We start from the raw sequence: 16,052 nt of genomic DNA on the forward strand, positions 1-16,052 counted from the left end.
AGCCCTGCCTTTTAATAATACTATGGTTGATTTTTTTTTGTTATGGTTGATTTTAACATAAAAATACGAAGAGTGTAACAGGTAACATGTAATCCTGTTAAATCCTAACATTTTACCATGCTCCAGATTTTTTTTTTTTTAAGTTTATTTATTTTGAGACAGAGAGTGGGGAGGGTCAGAGAGAGAGAAAGAGATAGAATCCCAAGCAGGCTTCTCACAGCATGGAGCCTGATACAGGCCTCTGTCTCACGAACCATAAGATCATGATGAAATCAAGAGTTGGATGCTCAACCAGCTGACCCACCCAGGCACCTCCAAGCTCCAGATTTTTATTTCAGAAATAAAATATTACAGATGAAGTTGAAGCTCCCTTGCAAATCTTTTACTGAGAGCATTCCTCTTCTGTTTTCCCCAGAGGCAACAATTATTTGTTGTGCTTCTTTACATGCATGTCTAATTTTATACTTGAAAGATAGCCTTGTTTCATACTTATAAACTTAATATAAAACTCTATGTAAGTTGCATTGTATGTATCTTTCAGCAATTTGCTTTTTTCACTCAATGTTGTTTTTGAAATTTATACATGAATTTCTAGTTCATTTACTTTAACTGCTGAATAATATTCTATTATATGAAATACATGTTCATCCTTTCTCTTTTTTTTAAATTTTTTTTTTAATGTTTTTATTTTTGAGACAGAGAGAGACAGAGCATGAGCGGGGAAAGGGCAGAGAGAGAGGGAGACACAGAATCTGAAGCAGGCTCCAGGCTCTGAGCTGTCAGCACAGAGCCTGATGCGGGGCTCGAACTCACAGACTGTGAGATCATGACCTGAGCTGAAGTCGGACACTTAACCAACTGAGCTACCCAGGCACCCCATCCTTTTTCTATTTAAAGGGACATTTTATACTCTCTGATTTTGCACTTTTATAATACACCAATGAACATTTATATATGTGGTATGTGCACATTCAACAAATATTCTTTGAGCAAGTACTATATACTTGACATTGTTCTAGCTGCTGGAGATCCAATGAGAGAATAAAATAAGGCCCCAACTCCAATGAAAACTTAGCATTCTAATGTGGAAATCCAAGAAAGATACTAGAAGAGGTTGTTCACCAGTTCTTTATGTAGATAGATGATAATACAGAAAAGAAAGTGCTTAGTGCTATGAAATTTCCTCTGAAGTCACCTTTGTCTACCATGTGTTTTTCTCATTTTCATTATTTTCTAGCTGTTTATAGTTGTAGTTTGTATATCGTCCTGAAACCAGGAATTAATTTTAAGAGGTTAGGCTTCTTTTTTAATATTCAAATGTTTTGGATTTTACTGTGTGTGTGTGTGCGTGCGTGTGTAGTCTGTAAAGTCAGTAACAAAAAACCTAGACCTGAAAAAGGAAAATACAGTAACTAAAACAGCTATTTTGAGTAGCTGCTATGTCATTTAGTGTTTTCTCAGTGCTTTACACATGTTATTTCATTTAGATCTCTCAACAACCTGTTATTTTACAGAGAAAACGACAAGAGGTTATGGATCACACATTGGTAAATGGTGAGTCCAAGATTAGTGCCCAGGCAGTGTGACTCCACAGCCCATGTTCTACTATTTCTTACATAAACTGTTACCAGAAATATTACTAAATAAAGGATAACCAGAAATGCATTAAATAGAAGATCACAGAAATAGTATACTTTTTAAAATTTTTTTAACATTTATTCATTTTTTTAATATATTCATCATAACGTTCATTTTTGAGAGACAGAGTGTGAGCAGGGGAGGGGCAGAAAAAGAGGGAGACAGAATCCAAAGCAGGCTCCAGGCTCCAAACTGTCAGCAAGCTCTGTGCTGTCAATGTAGAACCCATTGTGGGGCTCAATCTCACCAGCCTCGAGATCATAATCTGAGCCAAAGTGCGATGCTTAGCTAAGCTACCCAGGCGCCCCCACAATTAAGTGTTTTAAACCAAGGTATAAAAATTTAAGAAAATTATGAAAGCTATAACCATTAGAAAAGCTCAGATAAGTGAATAAAAGATTTGAAAAGATCAGTAATTCAGGAAAGCATTAGAAATTAAAAGGCAGTGGGGCGCCTGGGTGGCTCAGTCAGTTGAGTGTCCGACATCGGCTCAGGTCATGATCTCGCGGTTTGTGAGTTTGAGCCCTGTGTCGGGCTCTGCTGACAGCTCAGAGCCTGGAGCCTGCTTTGAATTCTGTGTCTCCCTCTCTCTCTGACCCTCCTCCACTCACACCCTTTCTCTCCTTCAAAAATAAACATTAAGAAAAAAAATGAAAAGGCAGAAAAGGCACTTCAAAAGTGAAAACTAAACTAGAAGGAAGTCCAAAGTGAATACGACACAATTAATACCTAAGAAAAAGTTTGGAGGAGCACCTGGGTGGCTCAGTTAAGCATCTGACTCTTGGTTTTGGCTCAGGGCATGATCTCACGAATTGTGAGTTCAAGTCCCACATTGGTCTCCATTTTGACAGTGTGGAGCCTGCTTGGAATTCTCCCTTGCTCTCTCTGTCTCTCAAGTTAAGTAATTAATAGGATGGAAAGGAAGAAAATGTTTACAATCAAGAGGAGACTTTGAAGGGTGCCTGGGTGGTGAGCATCAGTCTGACTTTGGCTCAGGTCATGATCTCACGGTTCATGAGTTCAAGCCCCACATTGGGCTCTGTGCTGTTAGCACAGAGTCTGCTTTTAGAGCCTAAGTTCCCCTCTTTCTCTGCCACTGACTCACACACTCTCCCACTCTCAAAAATAAACAGGGGCGTCTGGGTGGCTCAGTCAGTTAAGCATCTGACTTCAGCTCAGGTCATGATCTCCTGGTTCGTGGGTTCGAGCCCCACGTTGGGTTCTGTGCTGACAGCTCAGAGCCTGGAGCCTGCTTTGGATTGTGTCTCCCTCTCTCTGCCCCTCCCCTGCTCACACTGTGTCTCTGTCTCTCTCAAAAAATGAATAAACATAAAAAATAAAAATAAACATTTAAAAAACATTAGAAGACAAAAGACTTTGAAAAGATTCAAGAGAAACTGTTATCAAATATAGAAGACTTGATGTCCATATAAAAGGAATCTTCAAAGAAGAAAATAATGTTTATTTTTGAGAGACAGAGCCCAAGCAGAGGAGAGGCGGAAAGAGAGGAAGACACAGAATCTGAAGCCGACTCTGAGCTGTCAGCACAGAACCCAGCGTGGGGCTTGAACCCACAAACCTTAAGATCATGACATGAGCTGAAATCAAGAGTCGGGACACCTAACCAACTGAGCCATCCAGGTGCCCCAAAGAAGAAATCTTCAGAACTAGCCAGTAATCCAAAGCAATAGAAAAGAAAAAACACTAAAAACTATATGCCAGTTATTAAGATTTTGTCTCTGCTCCACACCCAGCATTCTGTCTTTTATGATGGTAAAGCTTTAAGTCCAAACCACGGCAGTTCTGCTCTTCTAGCTGGGTCTTGGTTAGCCTCGGCCAATAGGGGGCACTAGAGGAAGGCTGCGAGTCTGTCAGAGAAAGTATTTGTTCCTTCCCATCTGTTTCCTGGGCTTTATGTCTGCTTGTGGTTGTGAGCATCATTCCAGCAATGCTACTTCATTCTAGAAGCAGAACCTCATTCCCTGGCAGAAACTGAATCCAGCTGCAGTTTTTACAACACTTGCAGAACCACTTTCATCATGCCCCTCCTGTAAGACCCCAGCATCCCTCCTCAGAGGTCTCTCAGCTCCAAGAGGTCCCTGTAAATTTTAATTCCTAGCTCCTTTATTCATTCTCTCATCTCTGAGAATTTAAGCTATTACTTCTATGACATCTTGGGTTTTCTTTCTATTTTCAGTAATCTAGTTAACTCTATACTTAGTTACTTTGGTTTCATATTCCCTCTACTCAAGTAGCTAATATGGCTTGTGTCCTTACTGGACCCAATACACTGTAATTCAAGGGGGCTTGCCTGAAATCAAAATGACTTTATGTATTGAAAAGATAACACTGTGTGCCTAGGAACACGACCCAGAATAGTCATGGCCTAAAAAAAACAAAAACAAAAACAAAAAATTAATGTTTTCATTTAAAGAAGAAAATCATTTTGGAGCACCTGGATGGCTCAGTCTGTTAAGCATCTGACTTTGGCTCAGGTTATGATCTCACAGATCATGGTTTTGAGCCCTGCGTCAGGCTCCATGTTGACAGTTCAGAGCCTGGAGCATGCTTCAGATTGTATCTCCATCTCTCTCTGCCCCTCCCCAGCTCATACTCTCTCACTCTCTCTCAAAAATAAACAATAAAAAAGTTTTAATGAAATAAATTCTTTTGAGGATCCAGGCCAAAAAAAACAAAGTCACTTTTTTTTATATATATACTTTTTTAATGTTTATTTTTGAGAGAGAGAGAGAGAGAGAGACAGAGCACAAGCGGGGAGGTGGGTGGGGGGCAGAGAGAGGGAGACATAGAATCCGAAGCAGGCTCCAGGTTCTGAGCTGTCAGCACAGAGCCCAACACGGGGCTTGAACCCAAGAACTGTGAGATCATAACATGAGCTGAAGTTGGACATTTAACCAACTGAGCCAACCAGGCACGCAAAGCCAAGTCACTTGGAAGGTAAATCTGATTATTTTCATAGTTTTTCATAATGATATTCTATGTCAGAAAACAATGAAGTAACATAAACTTAGGATGTTATATCCAGCAAAATTAATTTACAAGCATAAAATCCACAAACTGTCATCAATATACAAACTCATGGGACATTGTTTCCATGATCCCTGGACCTGAGGAATCTACTAGAGAATGAGGTTCAGATAACTAGATTAATTGGAGAGGCATTAACATAAGGGGTGATTTTACAATAATTTATCAGAATAAGAAAGAATAATGAAATTAGAATTACCCCTCTTGCATTAATGGATCTAGGCAATGATCATGCATGGCTGCTACTGTCGCTAAAGGACAGCCAGACTTTGTGTACTTCCCAATGGACATCAGCACCAGCTGAGCCTTGTGTCCTTCTCAGAGGTCTGGATTGCAATTCCACAGAACTCTTCTTCCAGGCTTTTAAGGGTTAATAATTCCAATCTCTTCTCTTTTTCCCCCCAGTGCTACAGATGGTAGAAGTCACCTGGAATTGCTGCTTCTGTAACACCTCAGTGCTCTCTTTGTTCCTTCTTAGTTCTATAGTTCATATAAGTCAGGGGCACCTGGGTGGCTCAGTCCATTAAGCATCGACTTCAGATCAGGTCATGATATTGCAGTCGGTGAGTTCGAACCCCGCATCGGGCTCTGTGCTGATAGCTCAGAACCTGGACCCTGCTTCAGATTCTGTGTCTGCCTCTCTCTCTGCCCCTACCCCATCCCATTCTCTCTCTCTCACATAAAAATAAACATTAAAATTATATATATATATATATATATATATATATATATATATATTTCAAATAACTCATGTGGTTTCAGTCTCCTGACTGATACAGAACCACCCATGAAGTATTCTTGCCAAAAGAATTCAATCTTTAATTTCACCAAGTCCCTAGATCTAATAATCTGGTTTCTCTTCAGGTCAAATAAATCTTCTGCCTTTTATTAAAACAAAGCAAAACAAAACAAAACCAAAACCTACATCTAACTGCTCATTTCTGAAAGATTGGGTCAAAGGAACATATTAAACATCACTGAGATGCAACCAGCAAAATCTAGATACTGGAAGACTGCACAGGATAAACAACACTTTAACAAAAACTTACAAGAAAAATGTAAGATATGACAGAAGATTCTATAGATTAACAGAGAAGTAGGAGACCTGTCAACAAATTACAATATATGAAATTTGTTTGGATCCCACTGTAAACAATTGTGAACACTGGATTTTGATAATATTAAAGAATTGTTAATTGTGAAAACCTAATAGTGACATTGTGGTTATGTTTTGTAAAAAGTCACTGTCTTTTAGAGGTAAGTATTTCCAATGTTATTGGATGAAGTTATATGAAATCTGGGACTTCAAAATACTTTGGTGGAGGAGGAAAGTGGTGGAGGAGGTTGAGATGAAACAAGATTGGCCATGATTTCATAGTTGTTGAATCTAGGTGATATGTACATAGGAGACTCACTGTATTGTTACTTAACTTTTGTATGTGAAGGTTTCTATAAATGAAATGTTTTGTAAATGATGTAGTATTACCCATTGGAGTTCATGTCAGGAATGTAAAGGTGTTTCAGTGTTAGAAAACTTATGAATGAAATGCAACAAAATAATGTATCAAATTAAGAAAGTAATATCTCAATAAATACTATAGAATTATATAAGGTGGGGCGTCTGGGTGGCTCAGTCAGTTAAACATCCGACTTCAGCTCAGCTCATGATCTCATGGTTTGTGAGTTTGAGCCCCACAACGGTCTGTCTGCTGTCAGCACAGAGCCCGCTCTAGATCCTCTGTCTCCCTCTATGTCCCTCTCCCATTCACACATGCATGCATGTGCACATGCTCTCTCTCAAAAAATAAACACTAAAAAAATATATTGATAAGGCTTTTAACATTTGTACCTGATTTTAAAACATAGGTAAAATTAGAGTTGGGGCTCCTGGGTGGCTCCATCAGTTAAGCATCCGACTTCGGCTCAGGTCATGATATTTCAGTCCATGAGTTCAAGCCCCACGTTGGGCTCTGTCCTGACAGCTCAGAGCCTGGAGCCTGCTTCCAATTCTGTGTCTACACCCCCCTGCCCCTCTCCCACTTGTGCTCTGTCTTGCTCTCTCAAAAATAAATGTTAAGGGGCGCTTGGGTGGCTCAGTTGGTTAAGTATCTGACTTCGGCTCAGGTCATCATCTCGTGGTTTGTGGGTTCGAGCCCTGCATCAGGCTCTGTGCTGACAGCTCAGAGCCTGGAGACTGTTTCGGATTCTGTGTCTCCTCCTCTCTCTCTGCCACCCCCCACTCCTTGCTCATGCTCTGTCTCTGTCTCTCAATAATAAATAAATGTTAAAAAAATTTTTTTAAATAAATAAATGTTAAAATTTTTTAAAATTAGAAAAGCTATTCCTTTAACAAAATGTAGGTAATATTAGTATTAGTATATTTGTATAGGCCTAGCCAATATATAACATCATGCTTAAAGGTAAAATATTTGAAGTAATATTCCCCAAAATATCAGAAATCTACCAACTATGGGGCACGTGGCTGGCTCAGTCCGTAGTGCATACAACTCTTGATCTGGGGGTTATGAGTTAGAGCCCCACGTTGAACGCAGAGATTCCTTAAAAATAAGATCTTGGGGACAAAACATGAGACTCCTAAATATGGAGAACAAACTAAGGGTTGCTGGAGGAGTTGTGGGTGGGCGGATGGCTAAATGGGCAAGGGGCATTAAGGAAGACATTTGTTGGGATGAGCACTGGGTGTTCTATGCAGGGGAAGAATAACCGGATTCTACTCCTGAAATCACTATTGCACTATATGCTAACTACCTTAGATGTAAATTAAAAAACAAAAATAAGTAAACAAATAAAAATAAATAAAATCTTTTAAAAAATCTACCAACTATCAGCCTTATATAATATTTTTAAATTAGACAATATTTAGATAATTGTAGGTTCATATTAAGTTGCAGGAAGTAAGAGTTCACACATATCTTTCACCCAGTTTTCCCCTACATTAACATCTTGCATAAGGAAATAAGAAAGGAAGGGAGGATCATCTATTTTATGTTTGAGAAATTGTACAGGTACTGTTTTTCATTTTGTTTTCTACATTTTCATTGTTAGTATAAAGAAATTCTATTGGGCTTTGTGTATTTATTTTATATCCTTCAAATCTGCTGAACTCACTTTGTTCTAGGAAGTTTTTTTGGTAAAATCTCTGAGATTTTCTACATAGACTTTGTCATGTGCAAATAAGGACAATTTATTCATTTCTAACTGGTATGCCTTTTCTTTCTTTGTCATTCTTCTTGTGGATGTATAAACTTTTAAATACTAGACAATATTCCCAAATAAGAGCACACAAATATTTATTGAGCACATCTAATATGTGCCAGATAGCTACTGGGAATACATCATTTAACAGAATAAAATCCCACCTCATACGGAGCTTGCATTCTAGTGGGAGGTGATAAACCATAACGAAGCAAATAGGTAAAATATATACTATCTTTAAAAGTGTTAAGTAATGTGTAGAAAAGAGAAAGATTTGCTGGAATCATGTCTTTGAGAAGAGATAGGATCTAGTTCACAAATGGAGGAGTTGGCCTTAGCTAGAAATAAGGAAATTTCATCCATAACAGAACAGGAATTTACAGGTGTAGGTAGGACACGAGATATGACTGTAGAAGCTCATGGAACTTCTCTTCTGAGTGCTTCTGTTTTCTCAATGAAATAGGAAGTAAGGTTATCTGCTGAAAATGAAGATGAAAGAAAAGGCATTACACATTTGAAAAAAGAGGATATGACATGAAGTAGATTTTAATAAAGAAAAAAGTATATGATTGCAGGGCAGTAAAAAGGAATCCCTAGAGATTAGTAAGTAGAATTTAAAGAGAGCAGTGAATATGTATGGATTAGATGGAGAGTTTTATTTGATATGATTTTGATGTTTGCCAAATGAGTTCAATTAATAAAAGTGAGGCAGAAGAATTACGATATATACAATGTCAACTTAAAATGATCAGTTTTGGGGTACCTGGGTGGCCCAGTCAGTTAAGCATCCAACTCAATCTTGGCTCAGGTCATGATCTCACAATTCATGAGTTCGAGCCCCATGTCGGGCTTTGTGCTGACAGTGGCAGCCTCTTGGATTCTCTCTCTACCCCTGCCTGGCTCGCACTCTCTCTCAAAATAAGTAAATTAATTAATTTAAATGATCAGCATTAAGTACCATTTTATTGAGTGTTGACCATCTACCAGGAACATTAAAAAGGAGGAAAGTAAAAAGTAACTTTTTTATTTACATGATCTCATTCATTCTTACATTATATCTAGGAAATGGTGCTGACTCTTGATCCTTCTCCCTGTTTACACAGGCCAAATTTTCTAGGAAGGTAGCCAGGGAAGTGAACAAGCTGAAAATGTTTTTTCTAGATTACTCTAGATTACTTTTAAACTCTGACAAAAAGAGATTGGCAGATTGAATTTTTTTTTTTAATGAGACAATAATATGCTGTCTACAAAATACTCATTTTAGATTCAAAGACACAGGTTGAAAGTGGAAAAATGGGAGCCTGGGTGGCTCAGTCAGTTAAGCATCCAACTCTTTTTTTTTTTTTTTTACGTTTATTTATTTTTGAGACAGAGAGAGATAGAGCATGAACGGGGGAGGGTCAGAGAGAGAGGGAGACACAGAATCGGAAACAGGCCCCAGGCTCTGAGCTGTCAGCACAGAGCCCGATGCGGGGCTCGAACCCACGAACCGCGAGATCGTGACCTGAGCTGAAGTCGGATGCTCAGCCGACTGAGCCACCCAGGCGCCCCGAGCATCCAACTCTTGACCTCAGCTCTGGTCTTGATCTCAGGTTCAAGCCCCACATAGGGCTCTATGCTGGGTGTGAAAACTAAGAAAGGAAGGAAGAAAAACCAGAAAAATAGAAAAATATATTTTATGCAAACAGTAACAAAAAGAGAGCAGAGGTGACTATACAAAATCAGACAGAATATACTTAAAAAAGGTTACAAGAGGGGCACCTGGCTGGCTCAGTCAGTAGAGCATGTGACTCTTGATCTAGAGGTTGAGTCCAAGCCCCATACTATGCATAGAGCTTACTTTAAAAAATAAAAATTAGGGGTGCCTGGGTGGCTCAGTAGGTTGAGTGACCTCAGCTCACGTCATCATCTCACGGCTCATGAGTTCGAGCCCCACATCAGGCTCTGTGCTGACAGCTCAGAGCCTGAAGCCTGCTTCAGATTCTGTGTCTCCATCTCTCTCTGCCCTGCCCTGCTCTCTCACTCTCCCTCTCTCAAAAATAAATAAACATCAAAAAAATTTTTAATTGAAAATTTTTAAAAATTTTTAAAGGAAAAGGTTACAAGAGACAGGGACATTATTAATAAAAAAGGCAAGTACAGCAAGAAGATATAACAACTATAAACATGTATGCACATAATGACAGAACATCAAAATATATGAAGCAAATATTTACAGAATTAAAGGAAGAAATGGTTCTACAATAACAGCTGGAAACCTCCTATTCTCCGTAATGGATAGAACAACCACATAGAAGTTATGTAAAGAAACAGAGGACGTGAACAACACAATAAATCAAAACTAGATTTAACAGAAATATACAGAACGCTTAACAACAAAATACACATTTTTCTCAAGCACATGTGGGACATTTTCTAGGGCAGACCATGTGTTAGGCCACAATTAAGACTCAGCTGATTTTAAAAGATAGGTATCTTCTCTGACCACAATGAGATGAAGTTAGAAATCAACAAGAGGGAAAACTAGAAAATACACAAAGCTACAATAATCAAAACAGTGTGATACTGGCATAAAGATAGGCATATAAAACAATGAGAGCAGACACTCCAAAAATAAACCAGATATATAATCAAATGATTTGCAACAAGAGTCCCAAGGCCATTCAAAGGGGAAAAGACTCTGGACACCTGGGTGGCTCAGTCAGTTAAGCATCTGACTTTGGCTCAGGTCATGATCTTGAAACTCATGAGTTCGAGGCCCATGTCAGGCTCTGTGCTGACAGCTCAGAGCCTGGAGCCTGTTTCGGATTCTGTGTCTCCCTCTCTCTCTCTCTGTTCCTCCCCACTTGCAGTCTGTCTTTCTCTCTCAAAAATAATAAATAAACATAAAAAAGCAGGGGGGTGGGGAGATAGTATTTTCTTTAAATTCTACTGGAAAAATTGAATATCCACATACAAAAGAATGAAGTTGGACTCTTATCTAACATTATAAACAAAAATTAACACAAAATGGATCATGACCTAGAGGTAAGACCTAAAACTATAAAACTCTTAGAATAAAGTATAGGGCACAGCTTTATGATACTGGATTTGGCAATGACTTCTTGGATATGACATCAAATGCGTAAGAAAAAAAAAAAGAAATAGATAAATTTAATGAAAAATTATAAATCTTGTACATCAAAAGACATTATCAACAGGATAAAATGGCAACTCACAGAGAGAGAAAATATTTGCAATTAATCTAATAAGCAATTAATATAAGAATATAGAGAACTCCTAAATTTGACAATAGCAACAACAAAAATGAGATTCAAGAATGTTCAAAGATTTTGAATACACATTTCTCCAAAGAAGATAAACAAATATCCAATGAACACATGGAAAGATCCTCAATACCACCAATCATTAAGGAAATGAACATCAAAACTGCAATGAAAGGATGCTTGGCTGGCTCAGTTGGTAGAGCATGCAACTCTTGAACTTGAGGTCATGAATTTGAGCCCCATGTTGGATGTGGAGCCAACTAAAAAATAAAATGTTTAAGGGGTGCCTGGGAGGCTCAGTTGGTTAAGCTTTGAACTCTTAATTTTGGCTCAGGTCACCTCACAGTTCGTGGGATCAAGCCCCATGTTGGGCTCTGCACTGACAGTGTAGAGCTTTCTTGGGATTCTCTCTCTCCCTCTCTCTGCCCCTCCCCTGATCTCTCTCTCTCTCTCTTTCAAAAATAAATAAACATTAATTTTTAAAAAATGGTTAAGATAGCACATTTTATGTGTGTTTTACTACAATTAAAAAAATGGGAAAATTTGGGGGGAAAGAGGCAGGTTGAACAACAGAAAGCCTACAGCCAAGGAAAAATAATAACCTGATAAAGACATCAGGGTAAGCAATTGTCCTGAAGCAACAGGAAACATAAAGAAATGGAAGGAATGAAAAAAAGTTGAGATATGAAGAATAGAAGTAGAAATAACATCTGTATAAAATGAGTTCCAGAAAGGGGTGGGGAGGAGTAAATTATTTCCCAAAATAGCAACTACAACCAAATAGTTCTTTAAAAAAAAAAAAAATTATTACATGTGTAATACACATCTGTATGCACAGAAAAAGAGCACTCATGGTAAAGTAAATGGAGTAAAATGTTACCAATAGGTGACACTGAGGGGCGCCTGAGTGGCTCAGTCAGTTCAGTGTCTGGCTTCAGCTCAAGTCACGATCTCACAGTTTGTAAGTTCCAGCCCCTGACACAGGGCTCGGAGCCTAGAGCCTGCTTTGGATTCTGTGTCTCCTTCTCTCTCTGCCCCTCCCCACTCGTGCTCCGTTTCTCTCTGTTTCTCAAAAAATGAATAAACGTTGAAAACAATTTTTTTAATTGTTTAAATAAATAAAATAAGTAGGTGACACTGAGCCAATGATGATACACGGATGTTCTTTGTACTATTCTTATTCTTACAACTTTTTGTAAGTTTGAAATTAAGTACAAAGGGTTTTGTTTTGTTTTGTTTTGTTTTTGGTTTGTTTATTAGATTTTATTTTTAAGTAATCTCTACACCCAATGTGGAACTCAAATTTGCAACCCCGCGATCAAGAGTAGCATGCTCCACCAACTGAGCCAGCCAGATTAGTCCAAATTTTTTAAATTAAGTCCAAATTTTTAAAAATGCTTTTAATTTCCCAGATTAGAGAAAGAGATATATAACTGCTAAAAAGGATTCAACAAAAATGCCTCACAAGATAGACTTTAAAATTCTTGGCCACATCTACTACAAGACTGAAGAACTATCATACTATCAACATTCCAGAAAGTGTCCACATTACTCTGAAAGTATGCAGTTATTGTGAAGGGGCCCAAAGGAATCCTGTGGAGGGACTTCAATCACATTAATGCAGAACTCAGTCTCCTTCAAAAGAAAAAGAAGAAACTAAGGGTTGACAAATTCTGGGGAAATAGAAAGGAACTGGCTTCTGTTCCCATGATCTGTAGTCATTAACATGACCCAAGGATATTACACTGAACTTCCATTACAAAATCAGATTTGTGTATGCCTATTTCCCTATCAAACTTGTTATTTGGGAGAATTGTGTAGAAATCTGAGATTTCCAGTCTTTTGTGGATATCTGAGATTTCTCGGGTAAAAAATACATCCACAAGTTTATGTGAGGCTAGGTGTTCCTTGTTCAGTACTTGAGCCCAGGAGGAGGATTAATTCTTGAAGAAAATGACATTGAACTTGTGTCAAATTTAACTGCTTTGGTTCAGCAAGCCACAACAGTTAAAAACAAGGATATCAGAAAAGGATTATGGTATCTATGTCTCTGGAAAAAAAAAAAAAAACCAAAAAAAAGTTCAGCAGGCTAATGAAGATCTAAGATAGCTACAGAAACAACAAGATGGCAGATGATTCCTAAGACATATTTTAATAGATAAAAATTGGGACCTCCCACTACAAAACACTTAGATCCTACAATATACACATACTTTACATATACAAAAATCAACTCAAAATGGATTTAAGACTTGAAAGTAAGACCTAAAGCAATAAAGTCCTTGAAGAAAACATAGGTGGTAAGCTTCTTGACATTGGTCTTGGCAATTTTTTTTTTTTTAATTTCACAGCAAAAGCAAAGACAACAAAATACAACACAGACACAATGAGATGTGACAAAAAATGAGAAGTGAAGGGTAGAATGAAAAGTAATAATAGTCTAACCAGAGTCTCAAGAGGGGAAAAATCAGAAAATGAAGAGAATGAGAGAACCAACACTAGAAGAGATAATGGCCAATAATTTATTGGATCTGTTAAAACTATAAATTAGGAGATACAAATATATATCAAGAAGGATGATAAAAAGAAACCTACATCTGAGCTATAGTGTCATACAGAATGAAAAGACAAAAAAAAACAAAAACAAAAAAACAAAAAACCGTACAAAGGAATGACAAGTTGATAGCAGATTTGTCAATGGCAACAATGAACAGAGGACAAATGGAATACTATTTTAAGCACCAAGAAAAAATTATTATCAACCTAAAATTCTGTATCCAGAGAAACTTTTAAAAAATGTATTAAGTAGACTTCACACAGTGTGGAACCCAACACAGGGCTTCAACACATGACCCTGAGATCAAGACCTGAGCTAAGATCGAGTCAGACATTCAACCAACTGAGCCACCCAGGCGCCCCCAAATTTAGCTCTATATTCTGTTCAAAAGAGACCTGTCTAAAACAAAGATCCAGACAGGTTGAACTTAAAAGGTTGAAAAAGATGTAGCTAGCAAACATAATCTAAAAGCTGCCATAGCTACATTAATACCCTAAAAATAGGCTTTATGACCAAAAAAAAAAAAAAAAAGAGATGGTGTTACTACATAATAATAATAAATTCAGTGTATCAGAAAGAAAAACAATTCTAAATATATACATTCCAAACAACATAGCCTTCAAATATTTGAAGCAAAAATACATATATTTACTGGAAGAAATGAACAAATCCACCACTATACTTAGAGAATTAAACACAAATCTCAATTACAGATAAGAAGAACAGACAAAAAAGCAAAGCTCTAGAAGTTTTAAGGAATGCCAATAGGAGGTTTGAGTCAACAGATATAAATAGAACACTGCACCCCAATTTGGGGAATACATATTCTCAGGCACACATGGAACATTTACAAAAATTGATTATCAGGTCATAAATCAACTTTCATAAAATTTCAAAGAATTAGTATCATACAGGCAATATTCTTTGATCACAATTCAATTGATTTATAACTCAGTAACAAAAAAATATTTTTTAAAGTAATACATTTAAAAAAACTTAAATGTGTCTATGACTTCAGCTTCTATTAATTGTGAACTTAGAAATTTGGACCATTACTCCATCTGATAACAACTAAAAAGACTACATATAATATTTTTGTTAAATCTTCCCTAAAAGAATCAAATTGCTAAAGAAATACCAGACCAAGATTGAACTCAGGGCAAAAATCTGGAGAGGATGAACCTAACATTTGATGTCACTCATGCCCCAGTGTACAAATGCTAAGCAAAAAGAAAATAAGAATTGGGGTGCCTAAGTGGTTCAGTTGGTTGAGCATCTGACTTCAGCTCAGGTCATGATCTTGCAAGTTCAAGCCCCGCGCCGGGCTCTGCACTGACAGTGTGGAGCTTGCTTGGGATTCTCTCTCTCCCACTCTCTCTCTCTCTCTCTCGCTCTCTCGCTCTCTCGCTCTCTCTCTGCCTCTCCCCACTTGCTTATGTGAGCTCTCTCTCTCTCACAAAATAAGTAAGTAAACTAAAAAAAAAACAAAAAAACAAAAACAAAAACAGGAGAGAAAATAAAAGACATAAAGTGACCATGTAGCATGGTGGATTGGGCAGTCCAGTTTATGCCTGGTGTCCTGAGGTTAGTACTTTTAGTTATTATTAATAGCTTAATTATTATTGGAAGTGTTCCAAGATGGACAATAAATTAGTCATCCCAGTCATAGAGGATTTGATTTAAAAATTCTAACATTTGTTTAATTGGAGTCTTAAGAGAGATTGCAGCAGAATTAATATTTGAAGAGGTAATTGCTGAGAATTTTTTGTGAGATTTTTTTTTTCATGAAGGAAGACATTAATTCAGAGATTCAAGAAGTCAAACATTCCCAGCAGGATTAATAAAAAGTAGCCTACACCTAAATATATCATAGAGAAACAAACTACAGAAAGCCAAACATGAAGAGAAAAAAAATCAGTCGAGAGTGGGAAGAGTTTACTATAAAAGGAGCAATAGTTAGACTGATTACTGACCTCTAGAGAAATAGGGGCTAGATGATATAGCTTCAAAGAGCAGGAAGAAAATAGCTGATAATGTACAATTCTATATCCAGTGAAAAATACCCTTCAAAAATGAGGATGACATAAAGATACTTTAAAGACGATGAAGAAATGGGCAAAAGACATGAATAGACACTTCTCCAAAGAAGACATCCAGATGGCCAACCGACACATGAAAAAATGCTCAACATCACTCATCATCAGGGAAATACAAATCAAAACCACAATGAGATACCGCCTCACACGTGTCAGAATGGCTAACGTTAACAACTCAGGCAACAGCAGATGCTGGCAAGGATGCAGAGAAAGAGGATCTCTTTTGCATGG

General features: G+C 37.6%; 1 protein-coding gene across 6 annotated transcripts in view; it reads right to left on the minus strand.

Annotated features, from left to right (window-relative positions):
- ZMYM6 (zinc finger MYM-type containing 6) overlaps positions 1–16,052 on the minus strand; it is a 119,421-nt gene that overhangs the window by 87,120 nt on the left and 16,249 nt on the right. The window lies entirely within an intron of this gene.

The sequence above is a fragment of the Felis catus genome, chromosome C1 (genome assembly GCF_018350175.1).
Source record: "Felis catus isolate Fca126 chromosome C1, F.catus_Fca126_mat1.0, whole genome shotgun sequence".
In the NCBI taxonomy this organism is placed as follows: domain Eukaryota; kingdom Metazoa; phylum Chordata; class Mammalia; order Carnivora; family Felidae; genus Felis; species Felis catus.